The following is an 8870-nucleotide window of genomic DNA, read 5'->3' on the forward strand; positions in this document are numbered from 1 at the left end:
ATGTAAATCAATCAATGGCTCTAAAAAAACAATACATATTATCTTTCTATTTACTTATAGCTATTATAAAAAATATCTAAACCTTAAATAATCTGATATCATAATTTAAAAATAAAAATATAAATTTGGTATTTACTTTTTTTTGGTTGTATGATTGACTAAAATATTTAAATAATAAAATGAGAATATTTCTTTTATTTTGTATTTTGTTGTTTATTATTTGATGGTTTGATTTTATTTTGTAAATGTGTAATTTGAAATGTTATATATAGTTTGGAGTAGTATATTTATCTTATATGGATTATAATTTATTTAAAATTTTAAGATTTGATGTTTTATGATATATGTTATATGTTAATATGAGGTGTGTGGTTTAGGGTATAGGGTATAGATTTGAGCTTTGGTGTTTGAGGTTTAGAATTTAAATTAAAGATTTGATTTTTTTAATTAAAGTTTGAGTTTAAGTTTTCTTGTATAAAGTTTTTTAAAAAAATAGGTTTTAGTTTTTATTAAGTGGAGATATGGTTTATGTTTAGAGTTATGGTTTAGGGTATATAATTTAATTGAATATTTAAAGTTTATGTTTGTAAGTTATAACTTAAGATTAAAATGATAAAATTTGAGTTCAATTTTAAGATTATAGGATATGGTGTAAAAAGATTAGAGTTTTAATTGTGTTTTAAGTTTAGGGGTTAAAACATACTTAGTGTTTTGGAGTTAAATTTTATAATTAAGATTTAAACAATATACTATATAGTTATAAATTTATAAAATTAAAAGGTTTGAAATTTACAAATGTTCATTTTAAAAATTTGTTATAAGTGTTGGATGTTGAAGTTTAGGGCATGTTTATGGTTTAGATCTTGAGGTAAATAAATATTTTTTTTTCTAACTTATTATCAGTATATTAGATTTTCTTTTTATCATATTATTTGTTGTCTATCTTTACATCTTATGATGAAATATTCAAAAATTAGGTTTAGGGTATGTATTGATACTTTTATATTCCATAAATTAAAGGATGAAAACTAAAAAGATAAAGTATTGAGTTTAATTTTAATTTTAAATTTTGGGTTTAGAATATCCATCAAAGATTCAAAACATACAAAATCAGTACATGAAACACACAAACTCCATAAAAGAACATATAACCATAGATTTGTCTCGATCTCAGACAGTCAGACTCATTAGCAGTTGGGCTAACGCCGAGCACATCATATTACTCTGTTTTCTTCACCATCTAATCCAAACCGAAACTCACTTAACTCAGATCAAAGCTTGACACAGAAGAACACAAGAAACCAACTTCTCTTTTCCCCTTGAGCACTTCATAAATCAAAGTTTTTCCTTTCTTCTTCTTTCCTTTTCTTCAAATTTTACTTTCTTTCTTTCTTTTTTTCTGTTTGGTCGAGTCATGTGGTTTGATTAGAGTGCAAGCTATGTTCTTTATAAAACACGAGTAAAGATCAAACTCTGCCTTGAGCTTATAACAGCTTGCTTGTATCTACTTCTCCGCCACACTTGTAGTTACTGAATCACATAAGCATAACAAGAACCATAACCGAAACAGAGACTCCAACACAATAATTTTGTCTACTAACAATGTATTAAGCATTGATTGGTCAAAGTAATCAATAAAAATGAAAACTTTATATCATATTCATGGCTATAAGATCTACAAATACAGATCTAAAGCTTGCTTAAGCTCTTCACACAGAACAACAAACACATGAATGCAAGAGTTCTCTACCAATCTACAGCAAAAGATTTAAACTTTTAATTCAGTTCTCGAGGATCCGCCAAGAAGTAAAGAACACAGATCGAGAAGAAACCTTTCTTCACCAGCAGTATTCCAAATCTGGGTTTATGTGACTTGTGCTTAACATTCAAGCTATAAGATTCATCTATAAATTTGTTCCCTGAAAAAAGGGAAACACCAAGTAGAACAATCAAAGACAGAGAAACCATGTTGAACTAAATCTCACAATGATACCATACAATGTGATTCATATACAATAAGACATAATGTAAGAACAAAACGCACACACACAACAAACTTACCAAAACAGATTGACTTTTTAGCTATAAAGACAAGAACTTTCCAGTTTCAAGATTCAAAAGAGTCTTACCTCAAAGGAATCAAGTTCCCTGAAGTTAAAATTCTCAAATATTTGCTTAAACTCATCGTTAAAACCATCTTCAAACTCAGGCTGCTATGGAAACAAAGATCAGAAAACACAAGCAGAAGTTGAGGGACCCGTCTTGCAAATACCTAAAAATCCACCATTGGAGAGGATCAAAGCTTTCTCTTGCTGGATCTGGAGCCCAACGATGACGGCAGAGGGATAGCAGATGACGATTGGAGGTCGAGATGAGCATTACCTTTAGCTGAGAATTGCGACGGTTGAGATGACGAAGGCGTGAATCGTCGAGGGGATGAAGTCAGCCACGGGGAAGGAGAAGATGGGACAACTCAGAGTAATCACGGCGTGGAACGAGCAGAGGACCAGGTGGTGTCGCGGCTTGAGCAGTCATGGTTCAGATTGAGATACCATGGGTGGGATTGAGGTAATAGTAACTCGGGTTTGGAGTTTCCATTGATAGAGAAGAGGGATGAATGACTTTTTTTTCTTTACAAATAGAAAATAAGAATTTTGTTTAAGTGGCGGAAAAATAAAATTTTGCTAAGTGTTTTGCCTCCAAAATGATATTTTAGCTACGAAACTGATTTTTCAGTTTCTGTTTAATGAAATTCTTTCTTAGCGCAAATTTAATGCTATGGTAGAGTTGTGATTTTACTTTTTGGGTTTTTGGTAACGGTTCGTGAATTCGTGCTACCGTGAACTGCTACCAATACTCATATTTCTTGTAGTGTATACCAGAAGTCGTTTGAAGGGAAACTTCCCCGGACTCCCCTGGGAGGTTCGTCTACCAGAGGTTCACCATCGCGAGACCAGATCTGATAAAAATCCTTCTTGTTCGATAAAGGAAGGAAGGAGTAGGAGTACAAAATTCCAGGTAGTCCGAAGGGGATACTGTGAAATACACCCGACACTTGAATCGCCATCAAAATACGCCACGTTGCCGGCGTAAACTGCAAAGGAGAAACCCAGAAGTAAGACGCTACTTCAACGACCAAAGAAGGAATGTCCCCCCTGAAGCCTGCTTCTAGGTACGCCTCAAAGATGGCTATTTCATCGGTATCTCCATCACGAGCGCGCTCGAAATCACTTGCACATCGTAGTTCCACCGAGTCAGGAAGAGAGTACTTCCTGCGGATCCCCATCAGATCTCCCTGCCTGATGTCTGATATCGGATCTTCCTCGCCCCAATAACTGAAATAGCAAAAGCGACGCTGTCGCAAGGGAGCCATGGGAACATCTTCACTGCCCACTCTCGAAGCCGCTCCTGGAGTCAGAATAGGCGAGGCGAAAGGATCGCCGAACAGGTACCGAGGCCTAACATGACCACCGACATGGGAAGTTGGAATCCTTCCAAAGGGGATCTGACCATTCGACATTCTTTTCAAGCAAGGGTGGTGGCTCTAACTCGGATCTACGTGATTGAAAGATGCCGGAACATTCATATATATAACTGGGAGGATTTTCATTTAATCACCGAAGGGGAAAGGGAAAATCGGCAAAAAATGTTCATCAAAAGAAAAAGGAAGGAAAGGGAAAAATATCGGGAAACCTCTTATATTCTTCTTCCGGAAAATTTCCAAAACCGTGTCAAGGAGATCTCGCCGTCAACGGCTATCGACATAGCGGCTACGGTTTCTCCTTGTTTCATTTTTCACGATAGGGTATCCATATTACAGCATGGATCGAACCCCGAAAAATTACTTCAGTCCTCAACAAGGGTCCCGATCTGACCCACTGCAAGAAGATAAGGTACCCAAGAGAAAACTACTAAGGCTCGGGAAAAACATGTTATCTCTTAATTTCCACGAGCAAATCAAGGAATAAGGGACAAACTGTTGGGGAAAAATATCCAGACATAAGTTTTCTCCAACTTCCGGATAGGTCCTCGGCTTCCGGACCCTTGCTCAAGAAGATACCAAGGATTGACCCCTGCCTTGGGTCCGACCCCTAGATCGGACCGACCCTTTGGAGCAAAATAGAAGTTTTCTACCCAAGAGGAAACTTCCATTTTTCTGATTATGGAAGAGTTCTATTATTTGAAGCCGATATCTACAACTATAAAAAGGGAGCCCAAACCCTAGAATAAGGGATCGACATTTCGAGACTTAGAGATTAGAGTTTAGGCTGCTAGAACTAGGGTTCATACACCACAAAACATTGTAGTCCCGATCAACAACTCAATAACATCTCTTTGTTCTCGATTTAAAACTCTTATAAACAAATTCTCTAGTGTTCCGTAGTACTAAAACGACCCTACACAAAAATACTCTAACAGTTACCTCGGAGGAGGTCGTAGAAGGGGAGGCACTTGTCGGTAGATCTGGAGATGAAGCGGTTGAGTGCGGCGATGCGTCCTGTTAGTCGCTGCACTTCGCGACAGTTTCTTGGACTTGGGAGGTCAAGGACTGCTGAGATTTGCTTTGGATTGGCTTCTATACCTCGTTGCTTTACAATGTAACCGAGGAATTCGTCCGAGGAGACGCCAAAGGTGCACTTGGCGGGATTCAACTTCATCCCGTACTTGTTGAGGATCTCAAAGCATTCTTTCAAGTGCATCAGATGGTCGTCGGCTCGGAGAGATTTGACGAGCATGTCGTCAATGTAGACTTTCATCGTCTTTCCCAGCTGGTCGGCAAACATCTGATTGACAAGCCGCTGGGAGGTTGTTCCAGCGTTATTTAGTCCGAAGGGCATTACTTTATAACAGTAAGTCCCCGATCCGTGATGAATGCGGTTTTCTCCCGATCGTCCCGGTGCATCAAGATCTGGATGTAGCCCGAGAAGGCGTCCATAAATGTCAGCATCTCGTTGCCGGCGGTTGATTTGACCAAGCGATCGATGCTAGGTAACAGATAGATGTCCTTAGGGCATGCTTTTTTAAGGTAGGTGAAATCGACGCAGACGCGTCATTTTCCGTTCTCCTTCTTGACGACCACCGGATTGGCAAGCCATTCCGGGTATCGGACTTCAGTAACCGAACCGGCGCCTAGTAAATGCTCGACTTCTTCTGTGACCGCCTTGGATCTGTCGGGACCCAACTTTCTTCTCTTCTGGCGAATAGGTTTGAAATTAGAATCGACGTTAAGCTCGTGAGTTTTGATGGCGGGATCGATTTCTTTCATATTGGACATTGTCCAAGCGAACTAGGACAAGTTTTGGTTCAGAAACTCAAGGATCCTCTGCTTCATTTCGTCAGGTAGGTACGCGCCTACTCGAACGACTTTGCTCGGGTCTGAGTCATCGATCGAAACTTCGAGGATCTCTTCCTTTTACGGACAAACTTTGCTCGCTGGGGGAGAGATCGAGTTAACCAATGACTGGGAGCGCTGGATTTTAACTGTGGTGATTAGGATGTCTCGTGCAGCCTGCTGATCCCCCTTCAGAGTTTTGATAGATCCTTCGGATTCCGGAAATTTAATACACTGATGGTACATTGATGCGATCGCTCGCATCGAATGTAACCACGGGGTGCCGAGTATAACGTGATAAGGAGCCTTGGAGCCGACTACGGAGAACTTGACTGTTCGCGTGACTCCGCATGCATGAACCGAGAGGCAGATTGTACCGGCGATTACCTCAAAAGATCCGTTGAATCATGTCAAGGTCCGAGTAGATGGCTTGACGTCGTCGAATCGATTCCCATTTTCACAAGGGTTTCAAGAAAAATGATATCGACCGAGCTGCAAGTGTCGATGAGGACTTTCGTGACGTCATACTTGTCGATTCCGAGCACGACGAGTAGAGGGTCATTATGAGGGAGGTGTATTCCGAGGGTGTCATCGGACGAAAAGGTGATCGGCTGATCATTTGTCTGCTTCTGAGGCCATCGTTGGGAAGTAGTAGCTTGCCTGCGATAGCTCTTGACTGATCTAACTGAATCACCGCAAGGAGGCGATCCGCCCATAATAATGTTTATCCGAGGCCGAGTCTGCGCATGCTTTGCGCGGAGCATGTCGCGAAGGTCGCTACTCGCTTCGGCGGTATCCTTTTTCTTGCGGTTGAGGGTTGTTCGCAGATCACCCATCTTTGCGTTGAGTTTTTCTCGCAAATCGCAGTTTGGTTCTTCGGCGGACTGTTGTTGAGAAGGCCCATGTGTTGAATTCTCTTGATTCGGTTGGAGTAAATCTGCAGACGAAGGTCAGCGGAGACTGGTGCTTCATCGGCAGGTGGATCGAGCTTTCTCTTAAGGAAGATCCGTAGGTCTTTCTTCTTTGGGGAAGTTTCCATGTCGCTCTCTTCGTCGGATGAGGATCATGGTTCGGTCCCTCCTTCCGATGCCTTGATTGGTTGGATACGGATTACTTCAATACGCTGCGATTGGCCGGTTGGTCGTCATCGGCTGAATCATCATCTTCGTCGGTCTCTCGAGGAGCTTTTTCCGCGTCCTTCCGCTGCTGGTCGCCTTTACGCTTCTTGCCCTGCGATTTTGCTGAGTTTTCTTGTCTTTATTCCTGCTCCAACTATTCTCACCCTTCGGTTTTGGTTTTGGAGGCTGGATCTTGTAATCGCCGCTTTCGATCGAAGAGAGGAACTGGGCATAGAGGGATTTGCACTCTGTCGTATCGTGTCCTTTGACATCGTGATACTTGCAGTGCTTCGTGAGGTCAATGGGCGTTCTGGTCGGTCCTGTTGCCAAGTCGACTTTAGCCACGGTTCCAGCACTCGGCGTACTGGGAGACGCGTCGGGAGAATCGGTTTGCACGCAAAAGGAAGAGGTCCTCGAAGTTCCGATCGATGACTCGGACCCGAGCAAAGTCATTCGAGTAGGCGCGTACCTACCTGACGAAATGAAGCAGAGGATCCTTGAGTTTCTGAAGCAAAACTTGTCCTCGTTCACTTGGACAATGTCCGATATGAAAGGAATCGATCCCGCCATCACAACTCACGAGCTTAACGTTGACCCTAGCTTCAAATCTATTCGCCAGAAGAGAAGAAAGTTGGGTCCGGACAGATCCAAGGTGGTCACAAAATAAGTTGAGCGTTTACTCGGCGCCGGTTCGATTACTGAAGTCCGATACCCGGAATGGCTCGCCAATCCGGTGATCATCAAGAAGAATAACGGAAAATGGCGCGTCTGCGTCGATTTCACCGACCTTAACAAAGCATGTCCTAAAGACAGCTATTCGTTACCTAGCATCGATCGCTTGGTCGAATCAACCGCAAGAAACGAGATGCTGACATTTATGGACGCCTTCTCGGGCTAAAACCAGATCTTGATGCACCCGGACGATCGGGAGAAAACTGTATCCATCACGGATCGGGGGACTTACTGTTATAAGGTAATGCCCTTCGGACTAAAGAACGCTGGAGCAACCTACCTGCGGCTTGTCAATCGGATGTTTGCCCGACCAGCTGGAAAGACGATGGAAGTCTACATTGACGACATGCTCGTCAAATCTCTCCGAGCTGACGACCATCTGATGCACTTGAAAGAATGCTTTGAGATCCTCAACAAGTACGGGATGAAGTTGAATCCCGCCAAGTGCACCTTTGGCGTCTCCTCGGGCGAATTCCTCGGTTACATTGTAACGCAAGGAGGTATAGAAGCCAATCCAAAGCAAATCTCAGCAGTCCTTGACCTCCCAAGTCCGAGAAACTGTCGCGAAGTGCAGCGACTAATAGGACGCATCGGCGCACTCAACCGCTTCATATCCAGATCTACCGACAAGTGCCTCCCCTTCTACGACCTCCTCCGAGGTAACAAGAAGTTCATTTGGGACGACAAATGCGAAGACGCCTTCACTCAGCTTAAGTTGTACCTAACGACTCCTCCCGTCCTAGCTAAGCCAGATGTTGGAGATGTCTTATCTCTCTATATCGCAGTCTCCTCGGCGGCAGTCAGCAGTGTCCTAATCAAAGAAGATCGCGGCGAGCAGCGGCCAATTTTCTACACGAGCAGAAGGATGACTGGCCCAGAAACCAGATACCCTACCCTTGAGAAACTGGCTCTAGCCGTCGTCGATTCTGCGAGAAAGTTGCGACCATATTTTCAATCACACTCCATCGAAGTTCTAACCGACCAACCGCTCCGCACCGTATTACAAAATCCCAACAGAGCCGGTCGGTTGACGAAGTGGGCGATTGAAATAGGTGAGCTTGACATAACGTATAAATGCTGAACTGCCGCCAAGTCCCAAGTTCTTGCTGATTTTCTTGTAGAGCTCACACCGGATCTTGCACAAGACCTCAACACTCCGAGCCCCAATTGGATTATGCATGTCGACAGGTCATCAACGAGCAAAGGATCAGGGGCAGGAGTCCAACTTCAATCACCTACGGGAGAACTCATTCGACAATCTTTCAGTTTCGGTTTTCCGGCCTCCAACAACGAAGCAGAGTACGAGTCACTGATCGCGGGCCTCCGTCTCGCCCGAGCTGTTAAAGCTAAACGTTTGAGCACTTATTGCGACTCGCAGCTTGTCGCTAGTCAGTTTAGCGGCGACTACGATGCCCGCAACGACATGATGGATGCATACCTCCGAGTAGTCCAAGAACTTGCCAAGGAGTTCGAGTTCTTCGAACTTACAAAGGTCCTCCGAGGAGAGAACGTCTGTGCCGACGCGCTGGCTGCACTCGGGAGCAAACTCCATGACCAAGTCAAGAAGACGATCCCCATACATCGAATCGACAGACCAAGGAAAGGCCCCTCGACGCCCCAATCTCCGCAGCGACTCGGCGATCTACAGGCGAATCCGAAGACACCGAGATGCCTGATTGTGACGAGCC

At 43.3% G+C, this 8870-nt stretch overlaps 1 long non-coding RNA gene across 1 annotated transcript; it reads right to left on the reverse strand.

The window, feature by feature from the left end:
• Positions 1-1044: 1044 nt before the first annotated feature.
• LOC108830622 (uncharacterized) lies at positions 1045-2749 on the reverse strand. Its single transcript, XR_001946204.2, has 2 exons — positions 2130-2749; positions 1045-1919 (listed from the first exon to the last, which is right to left on the reverse strand). It is a non-coding gene; the product is annotated as an uncharacterized LOC108830622 (long non-coding RNA).
• Positions 2750-8870: the final 6121 nt, after the last annotated feature.

This window comes from Raphanus sativus, unplaced genomic scaffold, assembly GCF_000801105.2.
Source record: "Raphanus sativus cultivar WK10039 unplaced genomic scaffold, ASM80110v3 Scaffold0077, whole genome shotgun sequence".
In the NCBI taxonomy this organism is placed as follows: Eukaryota; Viridiplantae; Streptophyta; class Magnoliopsida; order Brassicales; family Brassicaceae; genus Raphanus; species Raphanus sativus.